This window comes from Mustela nivalis (assembly GCF_964662115.1).
Source record: "Mustela nivalis genome assembly, contig: HAP1_SCAFFOLD_830, whole genome shotgun sequence".
Taxonomy (NCBI): domain Eukaryota; kingdom Metazoa; phylum Chordata; class Mammalia; order Carnivora; family Mustelidae; genus Mustela; species Mustela nivalis.
In genome coordinates, this window is record NW_028135834.1 from 27359 (window position 1) to 54716 (window position 27358).

Sequence of the window (27358 nt, forward strand, 5' to 3'; positions counted from 1 at the left end):
GAAAGCCGGCTACAGAAACAGAGCCGACAGTAAGCTCGCAGCTCGGTGTTACCTTGAACCGATCGCAGGCTCGGTGAGCTCGGAGCGCGGCCGGAGGTCAGGCAGACGGGAGTAACTGGGCGCTGTTCTCTGAGGGCGCACTGAGGAGTGGGGCCCTGGGCTCTCGGCTCCTCCGGGCCGGAGACCAGGAGGCCGCCATTTGTGTTCCCGTCCTCCGGAACTCTACGGAAAGCGCTCAGGGAACAAAAGCTCCTGAAAGCAAACCCGAGCGGATTACTCACCCCGGCCCCGGGTAAGGGCGGTGTAATTCCGCCTGGGGCAAAGACACTTGAGAATCACTACAACAGGCCCCTCCCCCAGAAGATCAACAAGAAATCCAGCCGAGACCAAGTTCACCTACCAAGGAGTGCGGTTTCAATACCAAGGAGAGCAGCAGAATTCCAGAGGAGGAGAAAGCCAAGCACGGAACTCATGGCTTTTTTCCTGTGATTTTTTTTTTGTCTTGCAGTTAATTTAATTTTTTCTTTTTCATTTTTTTTTTCTTTTTTTCTTTTTCTTCTCGCCTTCGGGTAAAATTTTTTTTTTAACTGTTACCTTTTTCTTTTTTAACGATTTTTTACTAGTTTATCTAATATATATATATTTTCTTTTTTACATTTTTCTCAGGTGTTTTCTTTTTTTAAAAAAATTTTTTTTCTTTTCTTTTTTTTTCTTTCTTCCTTTTTGAACGTCTTTTTATCCCCTTTCTCCCCACTCACGATTTTGGATCTCTTCTAATTTAGTTAAAGCATATTTTCCTGGGGTTGTTGCCACCCTTTTAGTATTTTACTTGCCCCTTCATTTACTCTTATCTGGCCAAAATGACAAGACGTAAAAATTCAACGCAAAAAAAAGAACAAGAGGCAGTACCAAAGGCTAGGGACCTAATCAATACAGACATCGGTAATATGTCAGATCTAGAGTTCAGAATGACAATTCTCAAGGTTCTAGCCGGGCTCGAAAAAGGCATGGAAGATATTAGAGAAACCCTCTCGAGAGATATAAAAGCCCTTTCTGGAGAAATAAAAGAACTAAAATCTAACCAAGTTGAAATCAAAAAAGCTATTAATGAGGTGCAATAAAAAATGGAGGCTCTCACTGCTAGGATAAATGAGGCAGAAGAAAGAATTAGTGATATAGAAGACCAAATGACAGAGAATAAAGAAGCTGAGCAAAAGAGGGACAAACAGCTACTGGACCACGAGGGGAGAATTCGAGAATTAAGTGACACCATAAGACAAAACAACATTAGAATAATTGGGATTCCAGAAGAAGAAGAAAGAGAGAGGGGAGCAGAAGGTATACTGGAGAGAATTATTGGGGAGAATTTCCCCAATATGGCAAAGGGAACGAGCATCAAAATTCAGGAGGTTCAGAGAACGCCCCTCAAAATCAATAAGAATAGGCCCACACCCCATCACCTAATAGTAAAATTTACAAGTCTCAGTGACAAAGAGAAAATCCTGAAAGCAGCCCGGGAAAAGAAGTCTGTAACATACAATGGTAAAAATATTAGATTGGCAGCTGACTTATCCACAGAGACCTGGCAGGCCAGAAAGAGCTGGCATGATATTTTTAGAGCACTAAACGAGAAAAACATGCAGCCCAGAATACTATATCCAGCTAGGCTATCATTGAAAATAGAAGGAGAGATTAAAAGCTTCCAGGACAAACAACAACTGAAAGAATTTGCAAATACCAAACCAGCTCTACAGGAAATCTTGAAAGGGGTCCTCTAAGCAAAGAGAGAGCCTACAAGTGGTAGATCAGAAAGGAACAGAGACCATATACAATAACAGTCACCTTACAGGCAATACAATGGCACTAAATTCATATCTCTCAATAGTTACCCTGAATGTGAATGGGCTAAATGCCCCTGTCAAAAGACACAGGGTATCAGAATGGATAAAAAAACAAAACCCATCTATATGTTGCCTCCAAGAAACTCATTTTAAGCCCGAAGACACCTCCAGATTTAAAGTGAGGGGGTGGAAAAGAATTTACCATGCTAATGGACATCAGAAGAAAGCAGGAGTGGCAATCCTTATATCAGATCAATTAGATTTTAAGCCAAAGACTATAATAAGAGATGAGGAAGGACACTATATCATACTCAAAGGGTCTGTCCAACAAGAAGATTTAACAATTTTAAATATCTATGCCCCCAACGTGGGAGCAGCCAACTATATAAACCAATTAATAACAAAATCAAAGAAACACATCAACAACAATACAATAATAGTAGGGGACTTTAACACTCCCCTCACTGAAATGGACAGGTCATCCAAGCAAAAGATGAGCAAGGAAATAAAGGCCTTAAACGACACACTGGACCAGATGGACATCACAGATATATTCAGAACATTTCATCCCAAAGCAACAGAATACACATTCTTCTCTAGTGCACATGGAACATTCTCCAGAATAGATCACATCCTTGGTCCTAAATCAGGACTCAACCGGTATCAAAAGATTGGGATCATTCCCTGCATATTTTCAGACCACAATGCTCTAAAGCTAGAACTCAACCACAAAAGGAAGTTTGGAAAGAACCCAAATACATGGAGACTAAACAGTATCCTTCTAAAGAATGAATGGGTCAACCGGGAAATTAAAGAAGAATTGAAAAAAATCATGGAAACAAATGATAATGAAAATACAACGGTTCAAAATCTGTGGGACACAATAAAGGCAGTCCTGAGAGGAAAATATATAGCGGTACAAGCCTTTCTCAAGAAACAAGAAAGGTCTCAGGTACACAACCTAACCCTACACCTAAAGGAGCTGGAGAAAGAACAAGAAAGAAACCCTAAGCCCAGCAGAAGAGAAATCATAAAGATCAGAGCAGAAATCAATGAAATAGAAACCAAAAAAACAATAGAAAAAATCAACGAAAGTAGGAGCTGGTTCTTTGAAAGAATTAATAAAATTGATAAACCCCTGGCCCGACTTATCAAAAAGAAAAGAGAAAGGACCCAAATAAATAAAATCATGAATGAAAGAGGAGAGATCACAACTAACACCAAAGAAATACAAACTATTATAAGAACATACTATGAGCAACTCTACGGCAATAAATTTGACAATCTGGAAGAAATGGATGCATTCCTAGAAACATATAAACTACCACAACTGAACCAGGAAGAAATAGAAAGCCTGAACAGACCCATAACCAGTAAGGAGATTGAAACAGTCATTAAAAATCTCCAAACAAACAAAAGCCCAGGGCCAGACGGCTTCCCGGGGGAATTCTACCAAACATTTAAAGAAGAACTAATTCCTATTCTCCTGAAACTGTTCCAAAAAATAGAAATGGAAGGAAAACTTCCAAACTCATTTTATGAGGCCAGCATCACCTTGATCCCAAAACCAGGCAAGGATCCCACCAAAAAAGAGAGCTATAGACCGATATCCTTGATGAACACAGATGCGAAAATACTCAACAAAATACTAGCCAATAGGATTCAACAGTACATTAAAAAGATTATTCACCACGACCAAGTGGGATTTATTCCAGGGCTGCAAGGTTGGTTCAACATCCGCAAATCAGTCAATGTGATACAACACATCAATAAAAGTAAGAACAAGAACCATATGATACTCTCAATAGATGCTGAAAAAGCATTTGACAAAGTACAGCATCCCTTCCTGATCAAAACTCTTCAAAGTGTAGGGATAGAGGGCACATACCTCAATATCATCAAAGCCATCTATGAAAAACCCACCGCAAATATCATTCTCAATGGAGAAAAACTGAAAGCTTTTCCGCTAAGGTCAGGAACACGGCAGGGATGTCCATTATCACCACTGCTATTCAACATAGTACTAGAGGTCCTAGCCTCAGCAATCAGACAACAAAAGGAAATTAAAGGCATCCAAATCGGCAAAGAAGAAGTCAAATTATCACTCTTCGCAGATGATATGATACTATATGTGGAAAACCCAAAAGACTCCACTCCAAAACTGCTAGAACTTATACAGGAATTCAGTAAAGTGTCAGGATATAAAATCAATGCACAGAAATCAGTTGCATTTCTCTACACCAACAGCAAGACAGAAGAAAGGGAAATTAAGGAGTCAATCCCATTTACAATTGCACCCAAAACCATAAGATACCTAGGAATAAACCTAACCAAAGAGACACAGAATCTATACTCAGAAAACTATAAAGTACTCATGAAAGAAATTGAGGAAGACATAAAGAAATGGAAAAATGTTCCATGCTCCTGGATTGGAAAAATATTGTGAAAATGTCTATGTTACCTAAAGCAATCTACATATTTAATGCAATTCCTATCAAAGTACCATCCATCTTTTTCAAAGAAATGGAACAAATAATTCTAAAATTTATATGGAACCAGAAAAGACCTCGAATAGCTAAAGGGATATTGAAAAAGAAAGCCAACGTTGGTGGCATCACAATCCCGGACTTCAAGCTCTATTACAAAGCTGTCATCATCAAGACAGCATGGTACTGGCACAAAAACAGACACATAGATCAATGGAACAGAATAGAGAGCCCAGAAATAGACCCTCAAATCTATGGTCAACTCATCTTCGACAAAGCAGGAAAGAATGTCCAATGGAAAAAAGACAGCCTCTTCAATAAATGGTGCTGGGAAAATTGGACAGCCACATGCAGAAAAATGAAATTGGACCATTTCCTTACACCACACACAAAAATAGACTCAAAATGGATGAAGGACCTCAATGTGCGAAAGGAATCCATCAAAATCCTTGAGGAGAACACAGGCAGCAACCTCTTCGACCTCAGCCGCAGCAACATCTTCCTAGGAACAACGCAAAAGGCAAGGGAAGCAAGGGAAAAAATGAACTATTGGGATTTCATCAAGATCAAAAGCTTTTGCACAGCAAAGGAAACAGTTAACAAAATCAAAAGACAACTGACAGAATGGGAGAAGATATTTGCAAACGACATATCAGATAAAGGACTAGTGTCCAGAATCTATAAAGAACTTAGCAAACTCAACACCCAAAGAACAAATAATCCAATCAAGAAATGGGCAGAGGACATGAACAGACATTTCTGCAAAGAAGACATCCAGATGGCCAACAGACACATGAAAAAGTGCTCCATATCACTCGGCATCAGGGAAATACAAATCAAAACCACAATGAGATATCACCTCACACCAGTCAGAATGGCTAAAATCAACAAGTCAGGAAATGACAGATGCTGGCGAGGATGTGGAGAAAGGGGAACCCTCCTACACTGTTGGTGGGAATGCAAGCTGGTGCAGCCACTCTGGAAAACAGCATGGAGGTTCCTCAGAATGTTGAAAATAGAACTGCCCTATGACCCAGCAATTGCACTATTGGGTATTTACCCTAAAGATACAAATGTAGTGATCCAAAGGGGCACATGCACCCGAATGTTTATAGCAGCAATGTCCACAATAGCCAAACTATGGAAAGAACCTAGATGTCCATCAACAGATGAATGGATCAAGAAGATGTGGTATATATACACAATGGAATACTATGCAGCCATCAAAAGAAATGAAATCTTGCCATTTGCGACAACATGGATGGAACTAGAGCGTATCATGCTTAGCGAAATAAGTCAAGCAGAGAAAGACAACTATCATATGATCTCCCTGATATGAGGAAGTGGTGATGCAACATGGAGGCTTAAGTGGGTAGGAGAAGAATAAATGAAACAAGATGGGATTGGGAGGGAGACAAACCCTAAGTGACTCTTAATCTCACAAAACAAACTGAGGGTTGCTGGGGGGAGGGGGTTTGGGAGAAGGGGGTGGGATTATGGACATTGGGGAGGGTATGTGCTTTGGTGAGTGCTGTGAAGTGTGTAAACCTGGTGATTCACAGACCTGTACCCCTGGGGATAAAAATATATGTTTATAAAAAAAAAAAAAAAAAAGAAAGGACAAATACCCAACTTTTGTAGCAACATGGACGGGACTGGAAGAGATTATTATGCTGAGTGAAATAAGTCAAGCAGAGAGAGTCAATTATCATATGGTTTCACTTATTTGTGGAGCATAACAAATAGCATGGAGGACATGGGAAGTTAGAGAGGAGAAGGGAGTTGGGGGAAATTGGAAGGGGAGGTGAACCATGAGAGACTATGGACTCTGAAAAACAATCTGAGGGTTTTGAAGGGGTGGGGGGTGGGAGGTTGGGGTACTCGGTGGTGGGTATTATAAAGGGCACGAATTGCATGGAGCACTGGGTGTGGTGAAAAATAATGAATACTGTTATGCTGAAAATAAAAAATAAATTAAAAAAAAAATTAAAAAAAAAAAAAAGAACCTCAGCCTAAGCCTCACATTGTACAAAAAATTAATGCAAAATATATCCCAAATTTAAATGTAAAACATAAAACTATAAAAGTCTTAGACAAAACTAAACAAATAATAAAAGAAAAATATCTTAGGATCCAAGATCTAGGCAAGATTTCTTTGACTTGACATTAAAAGCATGATCCATAAATGAAAGAACTGAGCAACTGTACTTCATCACACTTAAAAACATTTGTTCAACAAAAGACCCTGTTAACGTGGGAAGGGGAAATGAAGGTACAAAATGGGATAAAATATTTGCAAATCACATATCTGACAAAGAACTTTTGTCTAAAATACAAAAAAAAAATCAAAACTCAACAATATGGAAACAATTCATTTAGAAAATGAACAAAAGATATGAATAGACGTTTCACCAAAGAATACATATAAATATAAATTAAGCAAATAAAAATATTCAGCAGCATCATCAATCATGGAAATGTAAATTAAAATCACAATGAATTTTCACTTTGTACTTATCACAAAGACTGAAATTAAAAATAATAGTCTCAACATCAAATATGCATGAGGATATAGGAAAACTAGATCATTCATAGGTTGTTGATGGGATTATACAACGGTACAGTGATTCTGAAAAACAGGGTCTTAAATTCTTTTTTTATGATATTCCATGTATTTTATTTATTTTTTTTAAGATTTATTTATTTATTTGACAGAGAGAAACACAATGAGAGAAGGAACATAAGCAGGGGGAGTGGGAGAGGGAGAAGCAGGCTTCCCACTGAGTAGGGAGCCTGTTGCAGGGTTTGATCCCAGGACCCCGGGACCATGACCTGAGCCGAAGGCAGATGCCCAATGACTGAGCCACCCAGGTGCCCCCAGGTTGTTAATTTCTTATAAAACATATTATGTAACTATCAAATGACTCAATTGCATATTTGGTCATTTATCTCCAGGAAATGAACATTTATGTTCACCCAGAAACCTGTACACAATTATTCCAAGAAGATGCATTCATTATTGCCAAGAACTAGAGATACTAAACACATTCTTTAAGGGGTGATTGGTTAAATATCCTGGGTTCATCCATATCAAGGAATATTACTCAGTAACAGACTCCTGATGTACACAACTACTTGGATAAATGTTATGTAATTTTCTGAGGGTGGGGGAGCCAATCCCAAAAGTTTATATACCCCATGATTCATTTATATGACATTCTTACAAATTAGTTGTCACTGGCATTCAGGGACCAGAAGAGGGAGGTGGGAAGAAGATGGATGTAGTGTTAAAAAAGCAACAGTAAAAATCCTTGTAGTAATGGATCTGTTCTGTATCTTGACTCTATCAATGTCAGTGTCCCAGTTGCGATATTTTACTCTACTGTTGCACGATGCTACCATTATGGGAAACTAGGCATGTTAGTTTTCTAGGGCTGCCATAACAAAATACCATACACTTGATGACTTAGCAAAAGAAACTTATTTCCTTGCAGTTCTAATGGCTGGAGGTCTGTGATTAAGGTGTCAGCAGGTGTGGCTTTATGAGAGAAGGTTCTTTTCTTTCTTTTGTTCTTTCGTTCTTTCTTTCTTTTTAATGTTCAGTTAGCTGTTCTTGGCTTGTCAGTTGCTGTCTTCTCCCTATGTCTCTTCATATCATCTTCCCTCTACGTGTCTCTGTCTCTGTGTCTACATGTCCCATTTTTATCAGGATAATAGTTCTTTTGGATTAGGGGTCACCCAAAAGGCCTCGGTTTAACTTAACTCTATAAAGATCCCATTTCCAAAACAGAATCACCTTCTGAGGTGCTGGAGATTATGATTCTAACATATTTTTTGTAGAGTATAGAGGACAGAATTCAGTTAGAACAAAGAATATGAAGTAATTTCAATGGATAGCCTCCCCTATACTCACATCGTTTATAATTACTGTGAAAGACATGGATACTACTTTTGAGTCAGATGGGTCAGTCATTTATCTCATCCCCAAATTGGGGATTGAATATGTGTTAAAATGTACAGATAGACTGAGAAGTATTTTCCTGATTGGCAGTCATATATATATATATATATATATATATATATATATATATATATATATTTATATTTATATATAAATAATCAGTAATGTTATTTGACCTTGTGTACCAGGTGTTTTACCGCATAATATTCTACGGTAATAGTTGAGACCTTCTGCCAATAGAGGGGTAGAAGATATTCTCAGTTAGGATTATTTCTCTACCCTTTTACTGAAAACCTTTGCTACTGTATGATTCTGATGTTACAACTACTATTTCTAGGGCTGGGTCTCTCTCTCTGTCTATATACTGAAGGAATAGAGTCTAGAGCCTTTAACAGCAGAAATATATATGTATAGAGAGGTTAAAATATAGCCAGGGACCTGTACTATTTTTACTTCTTGTGTTACCCTGATTGTTTGATATTTTTTTTTTTAAAGATTTTATTTTTTTATTTGACAGAGAGAGATCACAAGTAGGCAGAGAGGCAGGCAGAGAGAGGAGGAAGCAGGCTCCCTGTGGAGCAGAGAGCCTGATGCGGGACTCGATCCCAGGACCCTGAGATCATGACCTGAGCCGAAGGCAGTGGCTTAACCCACTGAGCCACCCAGGCGCCCCTGATTGTTTGATATTTTAATAAAGATAGAGTTAGAAATTAAATTTGAACTAGAAATTATACTAAACTCAGGGTTCCTGGGTGGCACAGTGGGTTAAGCCTTTGCCTTCAGCTCAGGTCATGATCTCAGGGTCCTGGGATCAAGCCCCGCATCGGGCTCTCTGCTCAGCGGGAGCCTGTTTCCCCCTCTCTCTCTGCCTGCCTCTCTGCCTACTTGTGATCTCTGTCAAATAAATAAGTAAAACCTTTAATAAAAAAAGAATCACTGCTCAATATACTGATTGTAACATCTCATATGGGTACAAATATGTACATAATGACATAAATATGTATATTTATGTATATATAGAAATATAACTATTTTCTCATTGATGGAAGCATGAGAGTCAAAGTTGTTCTTCTGTTTATCCTTCTTGTGCCATAAATGTGTGATTATTTTTACCCCACCTTATCCAAAAAATGATTTGAGATAACCTATATAATGAAATCAGTCCAACAGTGTAAAAGTAATCCAAAAACTTGTAATAAAGAAAAAGGTCAGTAAAATAATATAAATTCAATAGTATGTTTACTATGTAAAATATGGTAACACATTACATTAAAGAAAGAATCTAATCCAAATATTCAAGGATGATTTATCATTTGAGTATCAGGCAATGTGTCACTGTGCAAAAAAAAATATGTATCTTGGTAGATGTCATAACATTTTAAAAAAGATTTTATTTGAGAGAGAGAAAGAAAGCACAAGTGAGGAGAGGGGCAGAGGAGAAGGAGAAGCAGACTCCTTGAGCAGGCAGCCCTACATGGGGCTCCATCCCAAGACTCCCAAATCATGACCTGAGCCAAAGGCAGATAGATACTTAACCTACCAAGGCACCCATAGGCCCCATAACAACATTTTATAAAGTTCAGTATTTTCAGTGATTACAATATTTTAAAACACTAGGCATAAAAGGGAACGTTTTTTAGCACAACAAAACCTGCATATTTAAAGACATCATATATGCAATGAACAAATTTTAAGACATCCCATCCCTTGCCAGTTGCTCTTTTGTTGAACTTATTTCTCTGACTTTTCAGGAATTCCACATTTGGAGCTCTCTAGTTTACTTTCCAACCTTGGAACTCAGAACTTGTTAATACCATTCAACTAATAATATTTCCTGTTTTGGCCCTGTCTGTCACCTTTGGAGACTAGAAGATATATACTTTCTAAGGAGATAATTGGCCATTCAAAAAAACCTCCAATTTGCTAATAGGCCAACTAGAAATTTATGAAAACTTGTACAATTTTAATTGATATGAACCATTCCTTCTTTATAAACTATTTTCCTGGTTTATTTCTCAATTTGTGTATGCATTTTAATTCTTGTTTTTGTAAGAATATGAATAGTGTACATGTATGTGCACATATTATGTAAACAGAGAAATGTCATAAATTTATGATTCTCAAATGATGTTTATGAGTACATTGGTTTTGGTTTTATTTTTAGAACATTATTAGAAATATTAAGAATACAGATTCTATTAGGCTATTTCTGACCTACAGTGTTGATCTCTGATCAATAGATCAGACAGATCTCTATAAAATAATTTGGGGAAAGAAAGATACAAATGGAAGAAAAAAAACAGAATTTGGAGTCCTTGAGATTACAAATAATAATGTCAGCTCTTAATATATTTCTTATTTAGGGGATTTAACCACACCCTAGCCTTCTGGTCCTTTGACAGAGCCTAAGTGACCTAAGAGGAGCAAAATACTCAATTCCATTCCATTGGAGCCATATTGTCCCACCTAATACTGTAAGTTTTTGACCCTCCATAACATTGAACAAGTACAGACAGACATTTACTGTGCTTTTGTTTATTTGCTCATTCATCTAACAAATCTTTATTGTACATCTGATGTGTGCTAGGTACTGTATTCAATGAGGATATAGCAGCAAAGAAATACAGTTCCTGCCATCCTAAACTTGATATTCTAGTGTAGAAGAGAGATGGCAAGTAAGTAAACAAACAAAGGCACTCCATCATTTTATGTATTAAAATTGTCCATAAGGAAAATCAATTAGGTTAAAAAGAGTAATTCATGAAATGAATTATCATAAGGTTTTTGCCTTTGTAAGTGAACTGTGTTCATAATGTTTGATATGCCTACTATGGAAATGGAGGTACATAAAAGCAAAATTCCATGTGGACAGTACAAATATAAAGCAATTAAGAAAAAATAAAACCCTGAAATGAATAAGTTATTGAATTATATTGGGTTAACTATGTGATTTTGCTGTTTAGATATATTGTGATATGGTGTTGAAGTGAAATTACTGTGTTTGCATTGGAAGCAAGTTCTATAGTGCTTTCAAAGGCCAGGTCCTCAGACCCCATGATAGAAAGCAACTTTGAAATATAAGAAGAGATCATGCTTAAGTTGAGCACATTGGCAAAGTGACAAAAATCGAAGTTCTCCTATTCCTCAGCATACACAGAGGCAAAATTTTAATGACTCACACGTATGAAATTACCAGTAAGAATCTCAATGATGAGATTCATTAAAAAGGGGTTTTTTTTTTGTTCTAGAGATTTAGAAAGGTCTGCAGATAATAAACAGGATGTCTGCTGTTTGACTGTATTGATTAAAATTTCTTAATTAGTATCTTTTCAAGGTGTAAAGGGAAAAATGAATGAAACAAAACAATTAAAAGACCACAATGAACACATTATTGGATAACTAATTTATTTCAGGTACCAGGTAAAGCACTTTTGTATAGATTATCTCAATGCAAAGAGGAGAAAAAAAAAATAATGACCTACGTGGCAGTGGATTTTAGTGACTCTAAAGCTTCCTTACATCTATCATTAATAAGGGGTTAAATGAAGGCAAACTCTGGATGTTTGTAAGCGATGTTGATTTCTGTAAGTGTGTCCTACTGGGAGAATGGAGCCATAGGGTCTAATTCTTAGTCCCAAGGATTGTGGTTGTTTTGAAGTTCTCACAAACTTTTTCTTTTGACTGAATCATCTATTTTACTGCTTAAAAACTGATTTTTACCTTGAAAAACCTGAGGCTAAAAATAAGGATGACTGTCAGTATCAATTGAAATGGTGGGGAACAGAAACATTCAGTGAATCTTTGCTGTTCATTGGGACATATCTTTATAAGCATATAAACCCCCTAAGACAGACCATGGAGATTAGATCAGATCTGGCTATGATGTCCTGAATTTTGGTGCAGAAATGAAGGGTAATATGTCTCCATGGGGACAGATCCATGACTGCATTTTTCAAAATGTCAAGGTTACATTTGAAAAGTAGTTGCAATTTTCTCCCATTTCCTAAAGATAATTATCTGCTTGTCCTTCACACATAAAAATCCATGACTTAATGAAAATTTTCTTCACAGTATTAGGATAATAATTCCAACCTAACATGGCTTAGAGTAGAGTGTATTTTTTTCTTAATCTCCAGATTCCAGCGAATAAAAACATAGTATTGTTGGCTATTTAGCAATATTTTGTCTTTTCAACCACTTCAGTTTTGTAGGAGGTCATAGTTTGTTTCAGAAACTTTGTCAAATAAGCTATCTCTTTTTGGAAGTATTAATCTATAAAAGAAGAAAACATATTCTTATTTGTTCGAGATACTTCTATATAAAACAGTCTACCTCAGATAAATTGAAACTTACTGGATAAAAAATGTACATTTGTGTATATTTGGTATGCTTTACCAAGTCCTGATTTTATATGCAATAGCAGTATAGCTAAACATTGCAGTATACTTTGACAACTATTAAACCATCAAAGTTTATTGTGGTATAAATGTTAAAAATGCAAGTAGCTATTTGGAGGTAGATATTAGATAGTGATGTTTAATGAGATGGAATAAATGGCAAATGCAAAATAAAATTCTCAAATAATTTTAAGGAAAATTAATTTCAATTTATTAGAAATCTTTTTTTTTTTAAAGATTTTATTTATTTATTTATTTGACAGGCAGAGATTACAAGGCCGAGCAGAGAGCCTGATGCGGGGCTCGATCCCAGGACTCTGGGACCATGACCTGAGCCGAAGGCAGAGGCTTTAATTCACTGAGCCACCCAGGCACCCCTAGAAATCTTAATATAAGAATTATTTTTAAAAGTCTATGTAAGAAAATTTTGGAGACTGGTCAGTTGTAGAAAATCAATAACTAGAAGCATTAATTAAAAATTCTGTCACCATGCTGGGAAGTGAGAGGACATATGGACAAGATTTTAAAGATTTAAGTCATTTTGCAGATGTCAACAGGTAATTTGCCTTTATATTGGACAATTATTTTTAGTCCATAAACCACTGATACAGAAAAATGGTACCAAAATTATGGTCTTTCTGCAGTAATTAAACAGTGTATCTTTGTAAGAAATACTCAAACATTAAATATCATTTGGATTCAACTAAATATCATAAATATTATAATTTGTATATGTTAAAAACAGACATTTTCACATGGATCATCTTTTTTTTTCAAGATTTCATTTGTTTATTTGAGAGGGAAAGAGAGGGAGAGAGTGTGGGCACACAAGTGGGATGGAGCAGGGGTAGGGGCAGAGGGAGAAGGACAAGTCAACTCCCCACTGAGCAGGGATCCAAATTCTGGGCTTGGTCCCAGGACCCTGAAATCCCACCTGAGCTGAATGCAGCCACTTTAGCAGAGTGAGCCACCCAGGCACCTCTTCATGTGGATTGTCTTAGGTCATCTTCACAAGGACCTTGTGGAGCAATTATTTCAATTTTAAAGATAAGCAGATTAGACTTAGAGAGTTAGAGAGTCTAAGGAACTTGTTCAGAATCTCAGCTACTTGATGGTCAATGTGAACCTTAACTGAGCTCTTCTACCCCCAAATATTGTGATTTTCCCACTACCTACACCAACTGAAGTAATTAATAGCCTCATTTGGACATCTCAATAAAAATATCTTATCTCTTCAGTGAATATCTACAAGATATTTCTACTATTTCTTTTTTTTTTTTTTAAGATTTCTACTATTTATGACATCTCTGCATTACATCGTGGAGATTGAAGAGTTACCTTGACTGATCTCAAGTAAATTTTGTTCTTCTGTATGTTGTTTAATATGTTGTTTTTCTATGGCTGCTTTCAAAACTTTCAAATGAAGCATACATTTGACTGTATGTGTGTAGATGTTATTTTCCTTGCACTTACTATGCTTATGTTCTAATGAGCTTGAATTTGTACATTTATGTTTTTCACCAAATTTGAGAAACAAGCCACATTTCTTCATCCATTTATTCTGTCCCTTTATTTTTTTTTCCTCTCCTGGTACAATCACTGCATATATGTTAGGCCATCTTCAATTGTTGCACCTTTTCTGAGTCTGTTCATTTTTTGCATTTAATTCTCTCTTATCTAATTTATTATTTATCTGTCTTAAAGTTCATTTACTTTATCCTCGATATGTTGTTAATCCTTTCAGGTGAAATTTTTATTTCAGATTGTATTTTCCACTTTTTAATTTCTTTTTTATTCTTATAGCTTCTATTCCTTTGCTGAGATTTGTCTTTTTATTCATCATCAATGTATTTCCATATCCATGAAGATAATTATAGTAGCTTGTTTAAAATCTGTTCTGATGCCAACATCTTGATCCATCTCTACTTTTGTCTTTGCTGATTGTTTTTTTCTTTGAGTGTGGCATTTTTCCATTTCATTGGAGTTTGTGTAATTTGGATTTGTGTTCTGGGTATAAATTATACATTGTAGAGATTCTGGATTAGGTTATATACTTTCAAAGAATGTTGTTGTTGTTGTTTTTGAGTGTGCAGTTTGACAGAACTCAAACTACATTTTTTTCCCCATGTGATGCATGGCAAGTTTGCCAAATATTTAGGCATAATGTGATGTTTCTCCCTTATCTCTTTTTAGAAATCCTGCCCTCACTCTACTCTGCACCCTCTTAATTTTTCAGCTGTGTAGTTGTCCCAGACTCTGCTCTTCTTGGTTCATCAGTCTCCTTAAAAAGTTTTATCACATCCGTATTGTAGTTGCACAACATTGCACTAATGTTGGTGCTGTCTGTCCTCAGGCTCTGAGTGGTGAAACTAGGAAGCTTTCCTAGGATTTTTCTCTTCCAGTAAGTGTTGACTTACCTGTGACATATTTCTGCTTTGCTCAGTCTTCAGTGACCTTAGATAATTGCTTTTCTTTACACATTACACTGTAGTTTATGGAATCATATAACATCTGGTGTTTGTACCTGGCTTCTTTTACTTAGCATAATGCTTTAAAATTAATTTGCAATATTGTATATATGAGATTATTCCCTTATGTTCATATTCTTTTACTATTGAGTAGTATTTTGTTGTGTGAATATGCCACAATGTGTTAATCCATTAACTATTTAATGAACACTTGGGTTGTTTAGTTTGGGCTATTCTAAATAAAGTTCTTTAAAAATTCAAATAGAAGATGTTGGGTGGAAATATAGGGTTTTTTTATTTTGGAAATACTTGGTCATGTGTAGGTGTTACATGTAACTTAAAATATATTTTTTTTTTCAAAAGCAATGACATTATTTTATATTCCCATCAATAATGTTTGAGATTTCCTGTAGATCCACATTTTCACTTGGTATTATCAGTCTTTAAAACAGTAACCATTCTAGGGGTGCCTGAGTGGCTATATCCTCAGAACCTATTCATCTTTTACCTGAAAGTTTGTACCCTTTGACCAACATCTCTCCATATTCCTCAGCACCTAACTCTTTGCAACCACCATTCTACTTTCTAAGTAGAAAGCCTTTTTCAGATTCCAAATATAAGAGAGAACACATGATATTTTTCTTTTCTGACTAATTTCACTTGGCATGATGCCCTCAGTTTCCACCCGTGTTGTTACAAAAGGAAGGACAGGAAAATACCAGGGACTGACACTGACAGAGTCACCACGATCTGGAGCAATGCTGATCAATGTTTCTGGGGGAAGACAATATAGCACTGCCTCTTGAAGTTTTCTGGCATCAAAGCAACCCATGTTGCTTCTGCTCTTATTTTATTGGCCAAAACAAATCACATGGCCCGACCTATCTTCAAAGCACATTCTTACCATGAATCTGGAAGGTTATTGGTTATTAGTCTTCATGTCAACCATCACTCATTAAAAATAACATTAGATAAGGATTCTAATTCAAAATGGGTAGCCTGCATAATCATTTTAGTCTTGTGGTTTTAAAGTCAAAGGTCAAAAGATTACACATAATATTGGAATATTTAAGAGAACTTGATGTCCATCATGTCTATAAGTTTAATTTATTATGTATAGAGGAGTTAAATATATGAAAGATTTTAAATATGTCTGTAAAATGGACAATTAATTATCCAAATAGATATAGATGCAATTAAAAATATTTAAAGAAATCTAAACTAACATTTAAAAAATTTTTTAAAGATTTTATATATTTATTTGAGAGGGAAAGAGACGGTGTGTGTGCATGCATGTTCCTGAGAGCAAGGGGGAGGGGCAGAGGCAAAGGGAGAGGTACAGGCAGACATGATGGGTGAAGAGCCCACCTTGGGGCTTTCTCACAGCCCTGAGATCACCACCTGAGCCAAAACCAGAGTCAGATGCTTAACTGACTGAGCCACTCAGTTTACCTAAGCTAACTTTTTAATGTGTAATCTCAGTCTCCTGAGAAGTGGTTGTTAATATTTTTTGAGTTATAAATGGAGTAATAAATTTTGCCTGTTGAACTTAAAAATATAAGAATGAATTAGGTTTATGAATTTATTACTCAAATAAATAAATATTAATTTTTAAAACCAAAGTAAACTTGAACAAATGCTATCCTTTTTGGGTATCAAATTCTCACATTTAATACTAGTCAATGCTATTATAATCTCAAGGTCTCCTTTATTTTCCTTTCTGAGCACAAAAGCCTGTGAAATGAATACTATTAGAGATTTAGTATGAAGGACATACTAAAAATATATGTTATAACACAGGAAGACCTGAAGATGCAGTGGGCTAAGTTTCTAACAGAATGATTATCTTTTCTTTTTAGTTTACATTAAAAAAGAGACAACATTTTAGAAGGAAAAAAAAACCATGTTTTCGAGACCCTTTAACATTTCTTTTTTACAAGAATAACCAGTACGGTTAAGTTGATGGGATTTAGTGTAAGTAAAGTACTTACTGGAATTGGATGAGGGTACAAAGAGAAGAAAAATATTATATTTGATGAAACCCACTGTGCACACTTCCTTTAAGTATGGGCCTATGCAGTGATTTACCTCTGATGAGTAAGAGCAAGTAAGATACTCAAAAACATATGAGACAATTTATGTAATATGTGTATATTTATAAATATACTTATTTTTAAGTATAAATAAAGTATATATAAATATACTTATTTATAAATAAATATAAATATATTTATTTATGGCTTCATCTGTACCACAAGAGAAATTGTAATGACTCTGCAAAGACCACAAATCTTTTGCATGTAAGTCAAAGTGTCTATTCCATATGGCTTAGGAATATGTGTAAAGCTTCCATATGGGAAAAAGATTTTCTTTTTTTTTTTTTTTTTTTAAAGATTTTATTTATTTATTTGACAGAGAGAAATCACAAGTAGGTAGAGAGGCAGGCAGAGAGAGAGAGGAGGAAGCAGGCTCCCTGCCAAGCAGAGAGCCCGATGCGGGACTCGATCCCAGGACCCTGAGATCATGACCCGAGCCGAAGGCAGCGGCTTAACCACTGAGCCACCCAGGCGCCCCTGGGAAAAAGATTTTCTGATACCCAAATAAAGAATCAGGCATCAAAGAACCTACTGAAAAGTTTGGCAAATATTGACAATTGTCACAAAATTTGAATTCCAATTAGAAAGTCTACATATTCTATTTTGCAATATTCTCTATCATTTTATATTAGAGCTGTTCAGAACTTTCTTCCAAAGCCATGGGATTTAATATATGATTATACCGTATAAACAATGCATACATGTATATGGATGTATATATTAGCATTCATTTCAGTTTGCTTCCAGTTTACATATCCTACTAGATACCCCAGTGACGGTTATTGCTCTCAAAGTGAAACTAAAGAGATGCCAACTCTCTTGAAGCAAAGTCCAAAGCTTTAGACTAATGCTTATATATTTGATTTATATAGTTTATTTCTCCCAGAGTGTTCATTTTAAATTAACTCCACATTGAAATAAGTGATCATGCTAATAGCTGACAGGGCTAGGTTAGGCTGACTTTGTCTTCATGTCATTGACAGTAACAAGAAAAAAAAAAAAGAAAGTCATAGGTCCCCTTTTTAAAATACATTTTTTCTTTAAAAGTATTTATTTAAGTTTTTTTCAATTTTTCTGTTTTTTTTTTAATTTTTATTTTCAGCATAACAGTATTCCTTGTTTTTACACCTCACCCAGTGCTCCATGCAATATGTGCCCTCTCTAATACCCACCACCTGGTTCCCCCAACCTCCCACCCCTCACCCCTACAAATCCCTCAGATTGATTTTCAGAGTTCTTAGTCTCTCATGTTTCATGTCCCCTTCCAATGAATTTAATTGACATTTTAAAATTTAAATTTTAATTTGTTTTTTAAATTTTAAATTTAAATATATTTAATTTAAATTAATTTAAATTTAATTTCATTTTTTTCTTTTAAATGCTGATAAATGCTGTCAGCCCCCAAAACTGTGGTCACATAGAGCACATGCAAAATGAGAAAATGGAATGCAGACTCACAAAAAAGAACCATTTCGCTTTTCTAGGTCCTTGTTTTTAAAGAGTAGAAAATTTACTTTCCCAAAAAGGAACAAATTCAGAAGGAAAGAGTAGGACGAAAGTCACCTTCATCAGCCTATAAACATATACTCAAACCAAAAACACTGTAAACTGCAAAAAGATGCCAACTGTTTTTAAAAATAAATGGCAGACGACTTAAGTAAGAATAACTTTCATGGAAATTGAGTTGGTAGAGGTGTTCAAATTGTTCAGGAGGCACCAAAAGCATGTGAATCATATTCTTTTTTTTTTAAGATTTTATTTATTTATTTGACAGGCAGAGATCACAAGTAGGCAGAGAGGCAGGCAGAGAGTGAGAGGAGGAAGCAGGCTCCCCACTGAGAGAGAGTCCGATGTGGGGCTCGATCCCAGGACCCTGGGTTCATGACCTGAGCCAAAGGCAAAGGCTTTAACCCACTGAGCCACCCAGGTGCCCCGCAAATCATATTCTATTGAAAGGAAGGAAGACTGAGATTCTGAACAAAAATGTTTTATTAGGCAGAAAAAAAAATCAAAAAGTCTATGTACATATAAATATAAATGTAAATATAAATATATAGAGAGAGAGACATACACACACACTTGTGTGTGTGTTTGTGTGTGTATGCATATATACTATCCCAGACCTAAACCCCAGCACCTGGGTTTGTGACCTTATTTGGAAATAGGGTCCCTGGAGATGTAACTAGCGTGGATGAGATCATATTTGAATAGCCTGGGCCCCTAATTCAGGAGGACTTGTGTCCTTCTAAGGGAGACTGTGGATACACAGATATGCACTGAGAGAGAGGGCCATGTGAAGAAGTCCAAAGTCCAAATACATCAAGCTTGGAAAGGGGCCTGGTACAGATCCTCCCATAATACCTCCAACAGGAGCATGGTCTATGAGCACTGTAGCCTCTAGAACTGTGATACTGTCCACTTCTGTTGTTTCAGCCTCTAGGCTTGTGGTATCTTGTAATAGCACCCCTAGAAAACTAATACAACCCTGTTAGAGGAAAAGTAACCAATCAGAAGCCCATGAGGAATTGGAAAAGAGAAAAAAAATCTATCTATATATATATAGATATGTCTATATCTATATCTACATAAATTACTCTTTAAAACATTGAAAACGAATGGACATTTGAAAACCGTGTGAAAAGGAAAGCAAGCAAACAAACAAACAAACAAAAACTGAGCCCCAGGATTCACTCAAATTTTCACCTGGAATAGTTCTGGATGGTGCGCGTAGGGAGGAGATTCCAAGGAAAAGATTGAAGTCTCCCTGCTGTGAGGAAAGAGAGATTGGGATTCAGGAAGGCTGGAGTGATGAAAAGGCCATGGGTTCAAGAGAAAAATAAGTCAAGTAGAAATCAAACTCTTGGAAAAATACACACTGGTGTCCTCTTCAGTCCTTGCTCCATAGGAAGCAGTGTGTGCCTAAGAAAATACTTCAGGTACTAACAAAGAGTCAAGGCAATGGAATCAGATGGTTGCCAAAACTCCTACAAGGCTAGAAGTCATTGGAGTAACAACCAGCCAGAGGGAAGAGTTCCTCTGGCTAAGTCAGAATATTCTGTAGAGACCGGGTAAGAAGCCTGAGTTAGTTAGTTGTAAAAAGGGTCAGAATTACCTACTAATCTCTCACTGCCCATGTGACCACCAATAAAAGAAGGCAGACAGTAGCCTCCAAAGGACTCAGGTTATAAAAAGGAAGGCAGTTCAAAAGGGAAAGGGAAGAAGGAATAGACAGAAAAAAAAATATGCCTAGCGAGGTAGTAGACTTCAAATTTAATTTCAGTAATGACCTTCAGAGTGAACGACTCAAATTCTGTCCACTTTGTTGTTTCAGCCTCTAGGCTTGTGGTATCTTGTAATAGCACCCCTAGAAAACTGATACAAACCCTGTGAGAGGAAAAGTAACCAACCAGAAGCCCATGGGGAATTGAAAAGAAAAAAAGTACCTATCTATCTATATAGATATAGATATGTCTATATCTATCTATACATATATCTATATATCTAACTCTTTAAAACACTGAAAATGAACGCACATTTGTGAACCCTGTGAAAAGAAAAACAAGCAAAAAAGTAAAAAAAATAAACTGAGCCGCAGGATTCACTCAGCTTTCACCTAGAGGAATTCTGGATGGTGAGGGTAGGGAGGAGATTCCAAGGAAAAGATGGGAGTCTCTCTGATATGAGGAAAGAGAGATTGGAATTCAGGAAGGCTGGAGTGATGAAAATGACATGGGTTCCAGAGAGACGGAATTCAAGTAGAAAACAAGCTCTTGAAAATACACACTGGAGTCCTCTTGAGTCCTTGGTCCATAGGAAGCAGTGTGTGTCTTAGAAAATGCTCCAGGTTCTGACAGAGTCAAGGCAACGGAACCAGATGGTTGCCAAGACTCCTACAAGGCTAGAGGTCAGTGGAGTTCCTACCAGCCAAAGGGAAGTGTTCTTCTGGCTAAGTCACAATATTCAGTAAAGACCCGGTAAGGAGCATGAGTTAGGAGGGGGATGAAATGATACCTCGGAGAAAGCTGACTCTAGAGCTTCCCTAAAGAAGGGGAGAACAACTGTAAAAAGGGTCAGAAATACCTACTAATCTCTGACTGCCCCTGTGACAGCCAATCAAAGAAGGCAGAGATTAGCCTCCAAAGGACTCAGGTCATCGAAAGGAAGGCAGTTCTAAAAGGAAAGGGAAGAAGGAATAGACAGGAAAAAGAAAATACGCCTAGCGAGGTAGTAGACTTCAAATTCAACATTTCAACAATGACCTTCAGAGTGAACGACTCAAATTCTATTGAAAGGGCAGTGAAAAATAAACTCTACTTAGAAGGAAGCAGAGGCTAGTATAGATTTTGTGGAAAGAAAAAGGATGAAAAGGACTAGACCTTACCCAAACGAATCCTCAAAGGCTGCTTTTCCTAGGTCTTGAGAAGAGACAATGGAAAGACACCTGATAAATGAACAGAGAAAGAAGACATTTCAGAACACAAAAGGACCCTTTTAGAAACACATGGCTATCCTCAAGTTGTCTGCATCTGATGAGAAAACTCAATGAGATCAACCATATTGAAGCCCATAAAACAAGGCTAAAGCTTTTCTTTCTTTCTTTGTGAGAGAATGAGTGAGAGAGAGCATGAGAGAGGAGAAGGTCAGTGGGAGAAGCCAACTTCCCAAGGAGCTGGGAGCCGGAAGCGGGAGGAGATCTGCAAGACCGGGGTCATGACCTGAGCCCAAGGCAGTCGCTGAACTGACAGAGCCACGCAGGCACCCCTCTCCTGAAATTGGCCCACAACAGCTGAGGGGCACCTTGGTGGCACCCTCAGTGAAGCGCCCAACTCTTTGGTTTTGGCTCAGGTGGTGATCTCAGGCTCTTGAGATTGAGCCCTGAGGCAAGCTCTGGGCTCAGGGCAGAGTCCACTGGGTCTCTCTTTTGGTCCTGCCCTTTCCCCCTCACACTCAATTGTGCTCTTGCCCTAAAACCAAGTATGCAAACCCTTCACAGAAGGGAACAATGGTTGAGAGTGGGAGGGGTGGGGAGAGAAGGGACAGGCCCCAGGGCGAGCGGGAGGTGCCCTCGGTGCTGCCCGCCCTGCCAGGGCCGGGCTCCCTCAGCGGATGCCGCCTTCGCCCACGCCGCCCTCCGTGCTGCTGTGGCAGGGAGCAGCAGGGAGCAGCTGAGCCCAGGGAGCCTTGGGGCAAGCCTCCTTGAGTGCCTCCAGCGCCCTCTGAGCGTGCTCGTCGCGGGGGTGGGGGTGGGGTGGGGCCACAGGTCGGTCCAGGGAGGAGGTGAGGGCGGCGCCCAGGTGCCCCCGGCGGGGGAGGGGCAGGCAAGACCTACAGAGAGATCCCCTTGGGACTGCTGGAGCTGCTGCAGGGCTTCATGCTGGACTTGGCGAGGCAGCAGCCTGCGCACCCTGCCCTGCATCTGGCTCTTTTCTTAGCAGGGAGCCTTTTTACCCCTGCCTCTCTGCCTGTCTCTCTCCCTCCTTCTCATCTCTGTCAAAGGAAGAAAGAAAATCTTAAAAAAATCATCGAACAATCCTCCATATTCTTGTCGTTCTTTAGGGCACCATGCATCAACATTTGATTTTTACTTCATGAATTGAAGGAATTGTTTGATTTATTGACGAATTGGACAGAAAGACAGAGACAGCGAGAGAGCAAGTCCAATTTGAGAAGGAGTAGAAGCCGTGGAAGTGGGAGAGGGAGAAGCAGGCTTCCTGCTGAGCAAAGAGCCCCAGGAAGGTCTGGAGCCCAAGACACTGGCATCAGGACCCCAGATAAAGCAGCCGCCCAGGTGCCCCACTCCATGATTAAATCCTTTTTTCACGATTAAATTCATTGGATTAAGCAACACTCTTTGGGGTCTGCCTCCTTGGGTTAACACTAACACATTGTGTTTTCCTTTGCTCTTTTGTGATCACTGAGGATTTCAGGAATCTTTTCATGTTTCTTGGCTGATGGTTTTCTCCTTGGGATATTTCTGCTCTAGGATTTTCATTGTTTTGAAGTTACCTATCTATCCTTCTTGATTCCTAGTTCTCCTATTTAGAGTTGTATACAGTTCCTTATCTGGTATCTCCATAGAGCCTTTAATAGTTTTAGTCTTGTCATTTGTTGGGCAAGATTTTTTTGTTTGGAACCTTGGAATGACAAGAGTCCAACTTCCCAACTGCTGGTGCCCCTCGGAACAACTTGTTACTTCAACTGTAACCCCTGGAGGATTTTACTAGTTACCAAGCACATTTACATATGACCTCTAGAAATACATATACTGGCAACAGTTCTTTGGGGAAAAGGATGATATATGACTGTGAAGCTGGGTAGTTGGGGATGCCCAGCTTGCTCAGGGCGGAACACCGCCCGTTCACAGAAGCTGGGCAGCGGGGGATACCTCGCTTGCTCATGGCGGAATGCAGCCCCCTCACAGAAGCTGCGCTGGCTGGAAGCCCGGCCGGCCCCGGGCGGAATGCCGCCTGCTTCAGGAAAGCGGAGCACCCAGGAACGCCAGGTTAGCTCAGGGTGGAATGAAAACCGCCTGCCTCCCTTATCCGCCATCGAGCCTTTCTCTTCCCAGAAGTGCCCGTTGTTAGTTAGAAGAGTTCTTTCAATGTGCTTGTTTAACTATAAACTTTATCCTCCTTCTTGCTTGTCAGCAAGATGGGATTAACATTTGACCTTCCTCAATCCTTCTATTGGCTATTGTTTTCTATCCAATAAAAGTGAGACTGTCGAGTTGCTCCTGGCAGCCGTCCTTTTCGACTGTTGTCCCCTGCTCCCAGTCTTTTCCAGCTGACTGGTTCGTGCCTAATTCTTCTCTCGTCGCCGACTGGAAGCAGCACCCAAGCTTTCTTGGGCTTCCTGTTTTTGGTGTTCTGTTCCACTCATCTCTGCCACCGCCCCCAGGTCCTCAAAATGGTTTTCTATGGTATCTTCCAGAAAACTTCTGATGTCCTCTTTAGTATGTAGGCTACATCAGTAGGGAATAGCGTTAAAACCTCTTCTGTTCCATGTGGATATTCACGTCGTTGAGCACCGCTTGGTCAAAGTCTGCCCTTTTCTGTTGGTCTGTTTTCTCTGGTCACTTCAGGAGTCCTTTTGTAAGAAATCCTATCCCATCAGATGCTCCTCTCACTCTCTTTCTCCCTTACTCTTGCTCTGGCTTCTTTCTTCAGATTTGCCGGGGAATGACGAGTCCTTTTCATTCCTATGAAGATAGAAGAATTGGCTAATCCACAGATACCATTTTTAGTGATATACAAGTGTATATATAATAACTGATATGGAGATGTACATGTGCACCTACGTATATATTCTATATATAAAGTATGGAGGTTGGATTAAGTCTGAAGTCTCTCATACAGCTTGATAACCTGTGACTCTTTGATCAATAACTTCCATTTTCCCACAGGTCAGAGAAATGGGAAAAAATGCACATATGAACATATGTAGCATGTTAAAAAATAATCACAAATCCTATGACTCCCCATTCCCTTTGATTCACATGGGCTATGTGACTGTGTTAAACAGTGAAATAAACGTGTCAGTTTCAGGCCCAAGTCCAAAAGGAACCCCTCTCTTGGAACATTTGCTATTGGAGCTCTGAGTGGACAGGAAAGAAGTCCAACAACCTTGTTACAAAGACTGCACGGAAGTGGAGGGCCATCTAGCCTCACCTCCCAACTGTACCCATCAAAGTGACCGGCATGTGCATAAAGTCATCCTGAATCCTCTAGACCAAGCAGCCGCCTGCTGAAGGCCACCACCCACTGACCTCAGTTAATGCCGTATTAAGCATAAAAATTGCCCCATGAGATCCTGCCCTAATTTCTGACCCCCAAAACATATGTAATATGACAAAAGGGTTGTTTTAAGCCCCCAAATTTTGAAGTCATTACATATCTAATTGGGTAACATGGCAAATACGTATCCAAAATAATGTAAATCAAGGAATATGTTTAAAGGCACCAAATTATCTTAAAAAGTTCTCTGAACACACAGAAAAACAGAAAAAGACCCATAAGTACAGAGAACAAATTGATCGTTTCCAAAGAGGAGGCAGCGGGTGGACAGGCAAAATGCGTGAAATACAGTGGGAGATAACAGGCTTCCAGTTACAAAATTAATAAGTTGCAGGATGAAAGGCACAGCATAGGGAATATGGTTGGCGGTACAGTACGGCGAGCGCAGCATAACATACAGACTTGTCAAATCTTGTTGTTTTATATCTGAAACGAAAGCAACATTGTGGGTCAGCTATACTTCAATTAAAAAATCAAAGGAAGTTTGAAAAAATTAAAAGAGAGCTCTGTTATCCAAATAGGACATACGAGATGGATTTCCCACCATAAATTGAAAACGACTTCTCTTGATAGAACAATGCTTTCCTTAGTCTTAGTCCCTACTCCCTCCACAAATAAATAAATAAATAAATAAATAACTACTTTCGAAAAACATCTTGGTATTTTGAAAATTATAACTGCAGTGAGTGATGAGAGTGAAAACAAACTGATAATCCACATTTCCTCATTTCTTATCCCTTTTATGAAGATGAACAGTAAAATCATATGTAAGAATTAACCAGAGAGAGGTCCATTTTCCACTCACTATAATCAAGCTGGAATTCTCAACTATTATTTAGTATTAGTTGATTCTGGTGGCAAATGCAAATATGGTTTCACTTCTTGGGCACTTGAGGAAGATTTGGTCGGTGAAACAGACATACCAGGTTGGCCCAGGCCTGCACTGCCAGGGTTCGGAAAATTGCAAGATACAACCTGACACTTAAAAATTCCCATCAAGAACTACCGCTGCCCCCCAACATCTTGTTTCTTCCCATAGACAGCTCACACTGAGACCTGTCCACTGTCAGGGTCAAGCTAAAGGGGGATGCCCACAAACTAGGTGGGAAATGAGAGGATGCAACTGCAGCTCTGTGGGGATGCCTAAGGCCACTGAATGCCCCGTCATGATTCTCCAGCACAGATGGGGGCAGCCTGCACCACGTGGGTAGAGCTCTAGGACACAGAAAGTACTGGAGTGGCAGTCAACAAACAAATGTGTTTGTGTAATATATAAACCCCCATAGGGTTGTCAATTGGTGGGATTCACTTTTTCTAACTGTTCACCCCATGACATACAACTTCAGGAAACCCAGAGCCCATGGATTATTGTTAAGGGCACATTTGGATTCAATCAAAGTGTAACTAAGCGTAATCATACACATAAATACAAATATCATTAAAAAAATCAATACCACCTCAAACTTTCTTTTTTATTCCCAAATGAACTTTCATGGGTTTTAATATCAATTAATGTGCTTATATATAGAACTGGTAAAAAATCAGTCACTGATGAAATTTTAAAATTACCACTCTGCTTTCCCCAATTTCTGTTGATGTACTTTTAGCTCACACAAAAATGAATTACTAAGGAATAAATCATACTTCACTGAACACGTTTCAGCTGAAATGATGCACCAAGATGTACAGCTTTGGTCAGGCTTACACTGCTGTTGTCAACATAGTATATGGGGTGTAAGAGCTACTGTCTTTTCCTTCTCCCATGAATATTAGTCCTAACAGACTCTTCACTTGGAAAGAAAACTTAGTCTAGAAGGTACACTAATTCCTCTCCTCCCTGGTGAAAAATACTGTTAGAGGTATTAGTTTTAGATAGAGAAGCAAGTTCACTTTGGAAAAAAGTACACACACACACAAAACCCTCAAACATGACCTTTAATACAGTGATAAGGGTGAAAGTGTAAACTTTATTTGGAAACAGCACTCAAAATACTGTTTTGAAGGGCCTTTACAACAGCGGTATACTCTTTGAAAAAAAGATTTTTCAGATCAACTGGTTGAATCATATTTAATTTACCTAGGGACAATTAGATAAAATTTAAAATTCCAAACAAAATCTTTTAGGACACAAATAAAATTATATGTGCTTTTATTCCCGCAACTATCTCCAAAATCTAATATTCAATGGTTTAAATTGCTGCATTTCTCATTTGCAATGCAGACACGTGTGAGATGAGGTGTGAGGCATAAAAGGGAGCACAAGAGGCAACTGATCAGCTGAATAGAGACTGCCCCAAAGATGACCATACCCTGAGC